Source organism: Scyliorhinus canicula, chromosome 14, assembly GCF_902713615.1.
Source record: "Scyliorhinus canicula chromosome 14, sScyCan1.1, whole genome shotgun sequence".
NCBI lineage: Eukaryota > Metazoa > Chordata > Chondrichthyes > Carcharhiniformes > Scyliorhinidae > Scyliorhinus > Scyliorhinus canicula.
The window spans coordinates 137,482,025-137,497,206 of record NC_052159.1 but is presented as its reverse complement, the minus strand read 5'-3'; positions in this window follow the sequence as shown (position 1 = coordinate 137,497,206).

Sequence of the window (15,182 nt, the reverse complement as noted above, 5' to 3'; positions counted from 1 at the left end):
CAACATGCCAGGGGCTGTGACTCAGACGTTTAGTGATGGGGTGGAGTTTGCCCCTCTGGGGGGATTGTGATGTCCGTGGGAGGGGCTGTGTGACACCTTCATAAAAAATGATTAAGAGTTCGAATTTCCATTCTGGAGACTAAGTGCTCCCACCAGAGTAGAATCACTCCTGGTTTCGGTTGGCACTAGGATTGGCACCCAGAAGTGATTTACTCTCCTTTTCCAAGCAAATGAATGGCACGGAAGGGAGCTCGCAGGGCTCCATTGCAATCCGGTATCGGACCACCATTTTGAGTGGACAGCCTGGTGCTGAGATCCAGCAGCTGACCCCCTGCTCCCACAATGGAAATCCTGCCATCCCTTCTCTGACAAGTAGAGGCATCCTCACCCCCATGAGTACGGGAATAACAGGCCAGCACCCAGCCCCCCAGCATGGACACATGGAGGTGACCTGACCCCTCCTCCCCATGGACCCGCCATCAGAACCCCATCAGTCCCCCCATTAGGCCCACCCAGACCTCCCCATAAGACCCCCAACCCCATCAGACATCCCTTGACGCCTTCAGCAGAGCAGTCCAGTCCCTGCTATCAGATTCCCCCCCCTCCACCAGATTCCCCATGAGACCTCCCCCCAGAACGCCCATCGGACCCCCATCAGACATCCCCCCATCAGAGCGTATGACACCCCATCAGAGATCCTCCTCAGCCCCCCAACATCAGACCCCAAACAGAGAGCCCCCATTAGAACCCCAACAGAACCCAATTAGAGACCCTATCAGAAATATTTGTCTAAAGGTTCATGCCGGGGCAGTTCAGGCAGTAGGATGCAACATCACTATATTTTCAATTACCTTTCCTAACACCTGCTACCTCAGTCAAAAATGTTTAAAGCAGTAGCTGTTGCAAGTGTCAGAGGCTTCCTCGATATCCAAGGACACTTCAAAGGACTTGTAATCCATTGACGGCCTTTGAATTGAAAATCTTCCATTGAATCTAATGCAGAAATACATTGCATTCGTTTTATTGCTCTAGGGATGGATGCTTGGTGGATCATCTATCGATCTGTCCCTGCATGCTTGAATGCAGCACCATTACCCTGCTTTGATGTGAAATGCAATGTTTAGAAACATCTAGCTATGATTGACAGCTCCTCACCACATCAGAAGCAAATACGTGTTTTCTGTTGGGAATAAGAAAAGGAAGTGAAGGGAGGGAGTCTGAAGCAGCAATCTCTAATGAGTGGCACGGTAGTACAGTGGTTAGCACTGATGTTTCACAGCGCCAGGGAACCGGGTTCGATTCCCGGCTTGGGTTACTGTCTATGCGGAATCTGCACATTCTCCCCGTGTCTGGGTGGGTTTCCTCTGGGTGCTCCGGTTTCCTCCCACAAGTCCCGAGAGACATGCTGTTAGGTGAATTGAACATTCTCCCTCAGTGTAGCCGAACAGGCGCTAGAATGTGGAGACTTGGGGATTTTCACATTAACTACACTGCAGTGTCAACATACTAATAATAAAGACGATAATTATTATTATTCTGGGGGTTCTGATGGGGGTCTGGAGGGGGATGTGGGTGGGACAGTCAAGCGGCAGCAGTATTTGCATTGAGGGGTGAGGGGCCTTCTGAGGACACCTCCATTATGCACTGACCCTCATAACCCCACAGGGTCCAGCATGTCAGGTCCATGCTTGAAAATACCTGCACTAATTCAGGCCCACATGAACCCCGGCTGAGAGGGCTGGAGCATCATGGGGGCGTGGGGGGGGGGGGGGGGGGGGGGGGGGTGGCTGGAGAACCAGGCTTCCAGCCCATTAAACAGGCTGAAATGGGTAACCAATGGCCCATTTGCATGGTGCCACCAGCGCAGTGCGTGTAGTTTGCTGCCGCCATCAATGGGGGACCGGAACATCGGAACGGGATTAGCAAATGCCACCAGTCCCATTTTTCGGCCGACGCTCGATTCTCCGCCAGAACGGAAAATCCTCCGCCGGTGGTGAGCCATCAAAAATCCACCCCTGAGTCAGTTTTTGAGAGAATCGCTCCCTATGGGTGGAATTCTTATCTTTCCAATGGCCTGATGGATGGTGAGAGGGCTCAAGAAATCTGACGTTCTGAGTGTGCTGGACTGACATGAAAATATATCACTGGGAACTTCGAACCCTCCAGATGATGGCAGGGAGACAAATCAGCTGATGGCCTGCCAGTTACCTCGGAAGGGAACGCACTTGTGCAGAACTACTGAGGTTCCAAACGCAGAATCTGGCGCAGGAACCCACCTTTCTGGCCATTGGGAAAGACTCTGCTAAAGCTGCCCAACACCGCAATTCGTCTCAAAGACAGTGAACTTCACCTGTTAAGATATCGGATCGGATCCTCACTTTTATTGGGAAACCGGACCACAACCCAACATTTGTTAGGATATCGGACCAGACCCCAACATTTGTTAGGATATCGGACCAGATCCTAACATTTAGAACATAGAACAGTACAGCACAGTACAGGCCCTTCAGCCCTCGATGTTGTGCCTATCATTTATCCCAAACTAAGATCAATCTAACTTACACCCATTAAATTTACTGCTGTCCATGTGCCTGTCCAAGAGTCGCTAAAATGTCCCTAATGACTCTGACTCCACCACCTCTGCTGGCAGTGCATTCCACACACCCACCACTCTCTGTATAAATAACTTACCTCTGACATCTCCCCTCTACCTTCCTCCAATCACCTTAAAATTATGTCCCCTCGTGACAGCCATTTCCACCCTGGGGAAAAGTGTCTGGCTATCCATTCTATCCATGCCTCTCATCACCTTGGACACCTCTATCCAGTCACCTCTCTGCCTTCTTCGCTCCAGTGAGAAAATCCCCAGCTCCCTCAACCTTTCTTTATGAGACCTGCCCTCCAGTCCAGGCAGCATCCTGGTAAATCTCCTCTGCACCCTCTCCAAAGCATCCACATCCTTCCTATAATGAGCCGACCAGAACTGGACACAATATTCCAAGTGTGGTCTAACTAGAGTTTTATAAAGCTGCAGCAAAACCTCATGGCTCTTAAACTCAATCTCCCTGTTAATGAAAGCTAACACACCATACGCCTTCGTAACAAACCTATCAACCTGGGTGGCAACTTTGAGGGATCTATGTATGTGGACCCCAAGATCCCTTTCTTCCTCCACACTTCCAAGAATCCTGCCTTTAACCCTGTATTCAGCATTCAAATTCATCCTTCCAAAATGAATCACTTCACATTTATCAAGGTTGAACTCCATCTGCCACTTCCAAGCCCAGCTCTGCATCCTGTCAATGTCCTGTTGTAACTGCAACAACCCTCAACACTATCTGCAACGCCCCCAACCTTTGTGTCATCGGCAAACTTAATAACCCACCCTTCCACTTCCTCATCCAAGTCATTTATAAAAACCACACAAAGAGCAGAGGTCCCAGAACAAATCCTTGCGGGACACCACTGGTCACCGACCTCCAGGCGGAATACTTTCCATCCACGACCACTTGCTGTCTTCTTTCACCCAGCCAATTCTGTATCCAGACAGCCAAATTTCCCTGTATCCCATGCCCCCTAACTTTCTGAATGAGCCTACCATGGGGAACCTTATCAAATGCCTTACTGAAATCCATGTACACCACATTCACTGCCCGACCATCATCAATGTGTCTCATCACATCCTCAATGAATTCAATGAGGTTGTGAGGAATGACTTGCCCCTCACAAAGCCATGCTGACTATCTTTAATCAAACTATGATTTTCTAAATAATCATAAATCCTATCTCTCAGAATCCTTTCCGATATTTTGCTCACCACAGACGTGAGACTAATGGGTCTTTAATTCCCAGGGATTTCCCTATTCCCTTTCTTGAACAGGGGAACAACATTCGCCTCCCTCCAATCATCCAGTACTACTCCAGTGGAGAGTGAGGACACAAAGATCATCGCCAACGGCGCAGCAATCTCCTTCCTCACTTCCCGTAGTAACCTTGGGTATATCCTGTCAGGCCCAGGGGACTTATCTATCCTGATGCTTTTCAAAATTTCCAGCACATCCTCCTTCTTAATATCAACCTGTTTGAGTCTATTAACCTGGTTCACACTGTACTCATGGGCAACAAGGTCCCTCTCTCTAGTGAATACTGAAGCAAAGTATACATTAAGGGCCTCCCCCATCTCTTCAGACTCTCGGCACAAGTTCCCTCCACGATGCCTGATCGGCCCCACTCTCACTTTTATCATCCTCTTATTTCTCACATAAGTGGAGAACGCCTTGGGGTTTTCCCTAATCCCCCCCACCAGGCTTTTTCATGCCCCCTTCTAGCTCTCCTAAGTCCATTTTTGAGTTCCTTCCTGGTCAACTTGTAACCCTCGAGAGCGGAGTCAGATCCTTGCTTCCTCAACCTTACATAAGCTTCCTTCTACCTCTTGACTAGGAGCTCCACTTCTCTTGTCATCCAAGGCTCCTTCACTGTACCATTCCTTCCTCGTCTCAGTGGGACAAAACAATTCAGCACTCACAGCAAGTGCTCCTTAAACAATCCCCATATTACTGTTGTGCATTTCCCCGAGAAAAATTGTTCCCACTTTATGCTCCTCAGCTCCTGTCTAACAGCAGTATAATTTTCTCTCCCCCAATTAAATACCTTCCCATACTGTGTGTTCCTATCCCTCCCCATGGCTATGGTAAAGGTCAAGGAGTTGTGGTCACTGTCACCGAAATGCTCTACCACCGAGACATCTGACACCTTGCCTGGTTCATTGCCGAGCACCAAGTCCAAAATGGCCTCGTCCGAGTCAGCCTATCTACATATTGTGTCAGGAATCCTTCCTGTACACACCTGACAAAATCTGCTCCATCCAAACCATTTGCACTAAGGAGGTTGCAGTCAATATTAGGGAAGTTGAAGTCACCCATGACAACAACTCTCTTACTTCTGTACTTTTCCAAGATCTGCCGCCCAATCTGTTCCTCTATATCTCTGCTGCTATTGGGGGATATATAGAAAACTCCCAATAAAGTGACTGCTCCTTTCTTCATTCTGACCTCCACCCATACTGACTCAGGAGACAAACCCTCCTCAACTACCTCCTTTTCTGCAGCTGTGGTGCAGCTGTTAGGATATCGGACTGGACCCTGACATTTGATAGGATATCTGACCGGACCCCAAAATTTGTTACGATATTGGACCAGACGCCAACATTTGTTAGGATATGGTACCAGACCCCAACATTTGTTAGGATATGGTACCAGACCCCAACATTTGTTAGGATATCGGAACAGACCCCAACATTTGTTAGGATATCGGACCAGACCCCAACATTTGTTCGGATCCCAGACCGGACCCCAACATTTGTTCAGATCACGGATCAGACCCCAAAATTTGTTCAGATATTGGACCGCACCCAACATTTGTTTGGATATCGGACTGGACCCCGACGTTTGTTAGGATATCGGACTGAACCCTGACATTTGTTCGGATATTGGACTGGACCCCAACATTTGTTAGGATATCGGACTGGACCCCAACATTTGTTAGGCTATCGGACTGGACCCCAACATTTATTAGGATATCGGACTGGACCCCGACATTTATTAGTGTATGTGACCAGACTCCAACATTTGTTAGGTTCCTGAACCAGATCCCAACATTTGTTCGGATATCGGACCAGACCCCAACATTTGTTCAAATATCGGACCAGGCCCCAACATTGATGACTCTGAATAATGGGTATCTTTTCTGTTCAAACAAACTTTAATTTAGACAGAGAATTAACCACATTAACATAAAATAAATTGCTTTACAATTATCAGTTCAATAGTTCTTAAACAAAAGGAAAAAATTGAACTTACTCTATACCTGTTACAAACTGTGATTAAGCAACCCAATACAGCTCAAATGCCACTCATAAATGAAGTTAACAAACAGGTTACTTGCTTCGCTGTTTAGAGACTTTTGGACCATGATGTGGAGATGCTGGCGTTGGACTGGGGTGAGCACAGTAAGAAGTCCTACAGCACCAGGTTAAAGTCACACATGTTTGTTTCAATCACTAGCTATCGGAGCACTGCTCCTTCCTCAGGTCGCCTGAGGAAGACATGAGGAAGGAGCAGTGCTCCAAAAGCTAGTATTTGAAACAAACATGTTGGACTTTAACCTGGTGTTGTAAGACTTCTTACTGCAGAGACTTTTGGAGAGAGAGACCTTTTCAAGAGCAGAACCAATCCACTTTTGTTCAACCTAGCAGCATTTGACAAAACTACTGTTCAAACGGTCTTGTCAGACTCAAATCCTATGGCAAAATTGCAAATCTACAGACAGACCTGGATCCTCCTATTGATTACCTCATTTGTATCCCATTAAGATATCACATGATCTGCTTACCTAGGGCTAAATACAACCGCTCATAAATGATCTACTCTCCAGAGAATATCCAGCAAACATAGCAATAGGGGCTGGTTTAGCAGAGGGTGAAATAACTGGCTTTTAAAGCAGACCATGGAAGGCCAGCAGCGCGGATTCAATTCCCGACCAGCCTCCCCGAACAGGCACCGGAATGTGGCGACTTGGGGCTTTTCACAGTAACTTCATTTTGAAGCCGACTTGTGACAATAAGCGATTTTCATTTCATTTCATTTCACATCCCATTAGCCCTCTATATGTAAAAAAATGAGTGGTTGGAATGAATCCTGACCTCACCTTTTAAGTCTCCTTAATTACAGCTTTAGCAGACACAGTCTGGATACTTTAGTCAGAATATTACTGCAACAAGTATAAATACAATATATATATATATATATATATATACATTCATCTCACACCCAGCTTCCATCTGAAAGTGTTATTTCTTGTATGCGAAAACATCTCCAAAAAAATCCCATTAACACAGCATCTTTCATGACATCAGAAAATCTCAAAATGTTTCAACAATCACTGAAATATCTTTGGAATATAATTCCTGTTGTAGCATGAAATGTGTGATGACCAGATTGTACATAGATAGCTCGCGCTAATAGCAATAAAATAAAATAAAAGCTCAGTTCATCTTTTTTTACATTTATCGATTGAGGAAAACCTGTTGCACGGGATGTTAGGAGAGTTGTTTGTCTTCAAATAATGCCCCATGGTATCCTATAGGTTAATCTGAGAGGTTAAATAGAGCTTTGGTAAAATGTAAAGCATTAATAAAAATATTAAGAGAACAGGGTGAGAATGTGAAGCAGGGAAGTATGTGAAGTAAGGGTTAATAGCCAGAAACAGAAAGAACCAGGTGGGACATCACAAATTAAACGAATATGTAAGAATATGTTATTGAAGCCATTGCAGGATGTTCAAGGTAAGGGAGTGCAACTATAAGCCATACAGCCTTGAGAAACAAGGCGAATGGCCGGATGATGAGATATGAAAAATGGAGGCCGCTTGCAATTATAACTACCATTTACCAATTAAGCTACTAGTTAGGCTAGAGCTGCTACATTATCATATGCCAATAGATAACTTCAAGGTTTGTAAAATCATGTATTGGAATTATTGTAATAACCAATGTAAGAGCCATTTATAAATCATGGCTGGACACCTGGTGTTTTGCTAAAATTGCTATACGCTTTTGTGCCACTAGATAACCGCAAAATGTCTATCTCAATGTCTGTGGGATTATGTATTGAAAATATATGACAATAACAAATTAATCATGTCATGTACTAAACATTTGATGAAAACAAGCTGTAATCTGTATTGGGGCCAGCTCAAGTGAATGTAAGAGACAACCCCTTAAAAAAACATATAAAGGAAAGGTGCTTTGAGCAAGACTTTGGCACTCTCAGAGAGGTGGTTCTTTGGAACACCTAGAGAGCAGCTCCGATCGTAATAAAGAATATTCTGAAGTACGGACGTGTTCGAGATTGTTTCTTCCGGACTGAGAAACAAGTGAATTAGATTCACATTCACATTGGCATTGATTCAATATCTCATCCAAAAGATAACACTAAGTACTTAGTAATGTTCCAAAGTGTCTGCACATATTATGTGGGAAGACCCTGCTTCAGAACTTAAACCTACAATTCTGTCCAAGGGGTGAAAGCACTGTCACTGACGAGAAAGAGAATTCTGGGAAAAATGAACATTGCTGATATGGTCCAGGGTCACAGCCATCTTTTATGAGCATATGACCATTTAACTTTATGAAATTTTGAGTTCACGGCGCTGAGGTCCCAGGTTCGATCCCGGCTCTGGGTCACTTTCCGTGTGGAGTTTGCACATTCTCCCCGTGTCTGCGTGGGTTTCGCCCCCACAACCCAAAAATGTGCAGAATAGGTGGATTGGACACGCTAAATTGCCCCTTAATTGGAAAAAATAATTGGGTAATCTAAATTTATAAAAAAAAAGAAATTTTGAGTTTCCAAAGTAATTAATCTTTGATACGTGACCAGCTTAATGGCTGCCGTGACTGAGCGTGATATATGGTTACAAGGCAATGTGGCATGAAAATAACGTGCATAATCCCATGGGTTTACAAAATTTAGCAGTTAGCCAAATTTCCCCGTATTCTTACAGCGATTGCAGCATTTGGCTTATGTGTTGGTATTCCTCCTCTATGATCCTGTGCAAAGTTCACTTCAAGGACAAACTGAAGCTCGTCAGGACTACTCTTATTGTAATGTCATCAGAGGTTTTCCCACCTATCTCATTCAACTTGTGAAAGGTAATGAATTATAGAATCATAGAATTTACAGTGCAGAAGGAGGCCATTCAACCCATCGAGTCTGCACCGGCTCTTGGAAAGAGCACCCTACCCAAGTCTGCACCTCCACCCTACCCCCACAACCCAGCAACCCCACCCAACACTAAGGGCAATTTAGCATGGCCAATCCACCTAACCTGCACATCTTTGGACTATGGGAGGAAACCGGAGCACCCGGAGGAAACCCAGGCAGACACGGGGAGAATGCGCACGGGGAGAATTCTTCCTCATCCCCTCTCTCGGGTGTGGCTCACTGGTGAACCAGCATTGCTGCTTTCATTCACTTTCATCTACTTTGCTGTGAAGGTCATTTCGAGTTTACAGTGGGGTGTTGTGTTCAAAATAGAACCATTCTTTTACCACAGGACTTCGTGTAGTTGGATATCCAAAACTTGGCTGTGAGAAGAGAGTTATCGGGGCTGGTTTAGCACACCGGGCTAAATCGCTGGCTTTTAAGGTAGGCCAGCAGCGCGGTTCAATTCCCGTACCAGCCTCCCCGAACAGGCACTGGAATGTGGCGACTAGGGGCTTTTCGCAGTAACTTAATTGAAGCCTACTCGTGACAATAAGCGATTTTAATTTCATTTCATTTCATTTCATCCTGCCTCAATGTCCACCTTTCAAAGGCAGCAAACACCCTTTTCAGAACTGCTAGCACAGGAAATGATGCTGCCTGATCTCAGCACACTCCCCAATGTCATTTATTATATGCTGCAAGTCCCAATAATGGTGTCGATGAGCTGATTGTGAAAGATAATCATTTACTGAAAGCTTTGGACGGAGGTTTAAATGAGGTCCGCCGATTTGTCGACAAGGGCGATATGTGCCTGACGCAATGCACTTTCGGTGTCACTCCTTATTTTTTTCATTGTTATCAAGCTGCCAGGCAACAAAGTTTCCTCACAGTTGCTCCTTCTCCACTATCACCAGAAGCACAGGAATACTCCAGGAAAGCATGTAAATGAGTATTTCACCATTCTTCCAGCAAAATCAGGGAGGTGTAGTAGAAGTAGCTTTGAGGAATTTCTTAACCACCGTGCTACACGTTCTATGGTGTTGAAGCTTTCAATAAGAGACACAAATAGGCTTTCTGATATATGGAAATCAAAAGAAAGGATAAACATTTGTTTGCATACCACCGAAAAATATAAATGTAACAAAACACCCACAATCTCAAAAACACACACACGCACACATATAAGGGAAGATGAGTCCCAGAAATCAAACATGCATAGATTACAAAAAATAAGCAAGAAGCAAGGCTCAATGCACTTAACCAATCATTTTAGATATAAGATTTTGCAAATCCAAAGGTTTTCTCTCTTGGCTCGTTTTTAAAATAAATTTAGAGCACCCAATTCATTTTTTCCAATTAAGGGGCAATTTAGTGTGGCCAATCCACCTACTCTGCACATCTTTGGTTTGTGGGGGCAAAACGCACGCAAACACGGGGAGAATGTGCAAACTCCACACGGACACTGACCCAGAGCCGGGGTTGAACCTGGGAACTCGGCACCATGAGGCTGCAATGGTAACCATTGCGCCACCGCTCTGCTCCTCGCTTGGTTCTTTAAAGACAATGTAAAAAATTGTGACTGAGCCTCTGCAGAGAGAGTGAAAACAAATCAGACCCTCTTTTCACTGCCTGAGATGATTGCCTGTTGAGTCATGTTTCTTATTCTTGCTGGGCTATCATCTCTCTCTCTCTGTTAGATAACCAGACTGCCTTTCCGGATTCCTTATGGAGGAATAAGACGTCAAGCCCCCTCCAGCTAATTTCAATCATGTGCTGGCAGTTTTGGTGCTTCCCATTATCCATGTAATATGTTGGAGCTGATGTGAATGATATTTGGGTGGGATTCTCCGACCCCCCACCGAGTCGGAGAATCCCCGAGGGGCGGCGTGAATCCCGCCCCGCCGCTCGGACGCGGGCTGGCGTATTCTCCGGCGCCGGTATTCGGGCGGGGAGCATCCCCCCCCCCCCCCCCCCCCACCAATTCTCCGGGTCCCGATGTGCCGAGCAGCCGGCGGTTTCTGGCCTGTCCCGCTGGCATGAATTGGACATGATCCCACATGGCGGGACCTGGCAGGTAAGTAGGCTGGTGCGGTCCTCGGGGAGGGCGAGAGGAGGGGGGGGGGGGGGGAAGTGGGGGATCCTATCCCGAAGGGGGCCAAACGGTGGCCCAGCACGCAATCGGGGCCCACCGTGCCATGGGGGCACTTCTTCTTTCTGCGCCGGCCCCTGTAGGGCTCCGCCATTGCCGGCGCGGAGAAGACTCCCCCCTGCGCATGCGGCAGAATACGCCTGCCAGTCTGCGCATGCGCTGAACCATGACGGCAGTTCTGCACATGTGCTAACTCGCGCAGTCCCTTCGCCGTCAGCTGGCGCGGCGCCAACCGCTCCACCGCCGGCCTAGCCCCCGGTAGTACGGAGAATTCCACAACCTCTGGTCGGCCCGACGCCGGAGTGGCTTGCGCCGTTTTTTATGCCGGCGTCGGGACATCGCGCCGATTCGGGAAATCCCTCCTCCAATGTCCATGTTGATTCCATGTTTTTTTAACAAGAATAGAGTCCACTGCCCAATTAACTTTCTGAGCTAGATGTGACTGTCAGGTTTAAAAGTTTCATGAACCTTCATACATGCTGATATTTTTGCCTGCCCCATAAGCTTTATGTGTAAATTAGTGTCATTGTGATTTTTATTCCATGCACATCAGCAGCAAAATTCTCCATTTGGGAGACCAAGTGTTGATACTGACACTGAATTGCCTGTGGTTCGTATCCCCATTGGGGGTGTTACTTGTGGAGTAATTCAGGACATGCTAATGGTCCAGTACTCTGCTGCCACAGATTTGGGTGGCACGGTGGCACAGTGGTTAGCACTGCTGCCTCACAGCTCCAGGGACCCAGGTTCAATTCTGGCCTCGGGTGACTGTGTGTGTGGAGTTTGCACTTTTATTTATTATTTTTTTCCAATGAAGGGACAATTTAGCGTGGCCAATCCACCTAGCTTGCATATTTTTAGGTTGGGGGGCAAAACCCACGCAAACACGGGGAGAATGTGCAAACTTCACACGGAGAGTGACCCAGAGCCGGGATCGAACCTGGGACCTCAGCGCTGTGAGGCAGCAGGGCTAACCCACTGCGCCACCGTGCTGCCCTGAGTTTGCACTTTCTCCCCATGTCTATGTGTGTTTCATCTGCGTGCTCCGGTTTCCTCCCATAGTCCAAAGATTTGCAGGTTAGGTGGATTGGCCACACTAAATTGCCCCTTAGCGTCCAAAAGGTTACGGGGATAGGGTGGGGGCGTGGGCTTATGTAGGGAGCTCTTTCCATGGGCCGGCGCAGACTCGATGGGCCGAATGGCCTCCTTCAGCACTGCAAATTCTATAATTCTGAGCAATTTCCGGCGGGAGTTCTACCAGCTGGGGCTGGAGTTAGTACCTGGTAGTTGGAGCTGTTTTTAAGCACTCCACTCGAACTCACTGCAGCTACGAAGTTGGCTCCGAGAAGATCTGCCCCCATCGAGGTCGTGAGCCTGAGATGGACCCACATCTCCATGCCAGAAAGGAATGGTGTTACACTCTTCTCCAGCGTGGGCTGCAAACTTAAACATGCCCTCCTGAACACTGCCTGCAAGGTGGTGGCAGAGGCATTGAATGCCGTCAGTCTCACCAGGAGGAGACAGCTGGTGATCCAAGGGGGTGAGGATTACTGGTGAGTCCCCTATCCTGAGGGGGGCAGATCCCCAGGGAGTGTTCCAAAGGATGCAGGTGTCTTCTGGTTGGGGTGAGCTCTGCTGATCCGAGGCTCCTGATTGAGCTTGACCCTTGATGATACAAGGGTGTCCAGAGGGATGGCCTGGGTGAGCTCCAGATGAGTAATTCATGGACACAGGCAGAACTCAGTAGTATGAGCAGCCAGGAGCCTGCAGGCTGCAGCAACGGAGGTCTGCCCCAGGCGGCCCTGATCCTGAGGGACACCCCAAGTCCACGGACTTGGCACCAAGTCACTACCCGCTACTTTCCCAGGTCAAGCAAGCCATCCTCCAGCAAATCCAACACTTTTCAGCAATGTTTCCGTGTTTTCTTAGCCTAGCGTTCCCTCTCCGCAGCCATGGCGCCCACTCCACAATTGTAAATATCTGTAGCAATTCACACCCGCGGGACTTCTGCCTTAGAGGAGAGTGGCAACACGGAAGGGCGGAGCATACTGTATCCGATTGCTAATCATATTTAAATGCATGCAAATTACGGTTTTGCATGCTGCCGTTGGCTTGGGGCACAAACCTTGTTTTTTTTTAATAAACATTTTATTGAGGTATTTCTTTGGCATTTCAACAACAAAAATCAACAATATACATAACAAGAAAAATATAAACATAGTGCAAATTTCACCTCCCTCTCCCACAGGTCTTGCCATTACTTATCCCCCTAACCTACGCTCACCTAACCAGCTCCCTCCCCCCCCCTCCTCCCCTTTCTGCTGACGATTAGTTCTCTGCGAGGAAGTTAACGAATGGTTGCCACCTCCGGGCGAACCCCAGCAGAGACCCTCTCATGGCGAACTTAATTTTCTCCAGGCAGAGGAAGCCAGCCATGTCTGAAAGCCAGGTCTCCGATTTTGGTGGCTTTGAGTCCCTCCATGCCAGCAATATATGTCTCTGGGCTACCAGGGAAGCAAAGGCCAGAACATCCGCCTCTCTCTCCTCCTGGATTCCCGGGTCCTGTGACACCCCAAAAATCGCCACCTCCGGACTCCATGCCAACCTTGTTTTTAATACCGTGGACTTGCCGTCAGCAAACAAACCCCTGCCAAAATCCCCTTAGTTTTGGACATGCCCAGAACATATTGACATGATTCGCAGCCCCCCCCCCCCTACCCCACCGCGCATTTAGCACACCTGTTCGCCACTCCAGCAGCACGGTAGCATTGTGGATAGCACAAATGCTGCACAGCTCCAGGGTCCCAGGTTCGATTCCCGGCTGGGTCACTGTCTGTGCGGAGTCTGCACATCCTCCCCGTGTGTGCATGGGTTTCCTCCGGGTGCTCCGGTTTCCTCCCACAGTCTAAAGATGTGCAGGTTAGGTGGATTGGCCATGATATATTGCCCTTATAGTCCAAAATTGCCCTTAGTGTTGGGTAGGGTTACTGGGTTATGGGGATAGGGTGGAGGTGTTGACCTTGGGTAGGGTGGTCTTTCCAAGAGTCGGTGCAGACTCGATGAGCCGAATGGCCTCCTTCTGCACTGTAAATTCTATGATAAATAATCTGCTCATCTGGGCCACTGTCATGTGAGCCCGGTGAACAATCTTGCAATGGATTAGGCTGAGCCTGGCACATGCTGCGGTAGTATTGACCTTTCCTAACGCGTCCACCCAGAGGTCCTCCTCTATCTCTCCCCCAGCTCCTCCTCCCACTTTCGCTTCAGCTCCTCGGTTTGCGTCTCCTCCGAACCCATAAGCTCTCTATATATGTCCGAGACGCTCCCCTCTCCTATCCATCCTCTGGAGACCACCCTATCCTGAATCCCCCTTAGCGGCAGGAGTGGGAAGGTTGGTACCTGCTTCCGCAAAAAATCCCGTACCTGTCAATATCGGAATTCATTTCCCCCAGCCAATGCAAACTTCTCCGCCACGCCCTCATACTCGGGAAGCTGCCTTCCAAGAGCAAGTACCCCATCCTCGCAATCCCCGCTCTCCGCAAAATTCGGAAACCCCCGTCCATCCTCCCCGGGGCAAACCGATGGTTGTCACAGATTGGGGACCACACTCCCACATGTCTCCTCCACTGCCCCCAGACTCTCAGGGCCGCCACCACCACTGGACTGGTGGAGTACCACGCCGGCGGGAAAGGCAGGGGCCCTGTCACCAATGCCCCTAAACTTGTGCCATTACACGAAGCCGCCTCCATGCTCACCCACTCCAGCTCACCCCCCCCTATCAGCTACCTCCTAACCATGGCTATATTAGCCGCCCAGTAGCAATTACTGAAATTCGGCAGTGCCAGCCCACCATACCCCCGACTCCGCTCGAGTGTTGCCCTCTTCACCCGCAAGGGATTGCCCCCCCCCACACAAAGCCCACAATAATCTTATTGATCCACTTAAAAAAGGTCTGCGAGATGAAGATAGGGAGGCACTGGAAAACAAATAGAAACCTCGGGAGGACTGTCATTTTTACCGACTGCACCCTACCTCCAGAGACAACTGGAGCGCATCCCATCTCCGGAAATCCTCCTTCACCTGGTCTACCAACCTGGCCAGGTTCAATTTGTGTAGCCTGTCCCAATCCCTCGCCACCTGAATACCCAAGTACCTAAAACTGTCCCCTACCACTCTAAGCAGCAATTCCCCCAATCGCCTCTTCTGACCTCTCACCTGAAACATAAACAACTCGCTCTTCCCTATATTAAGCTTGTATCCTGAAAAACGGC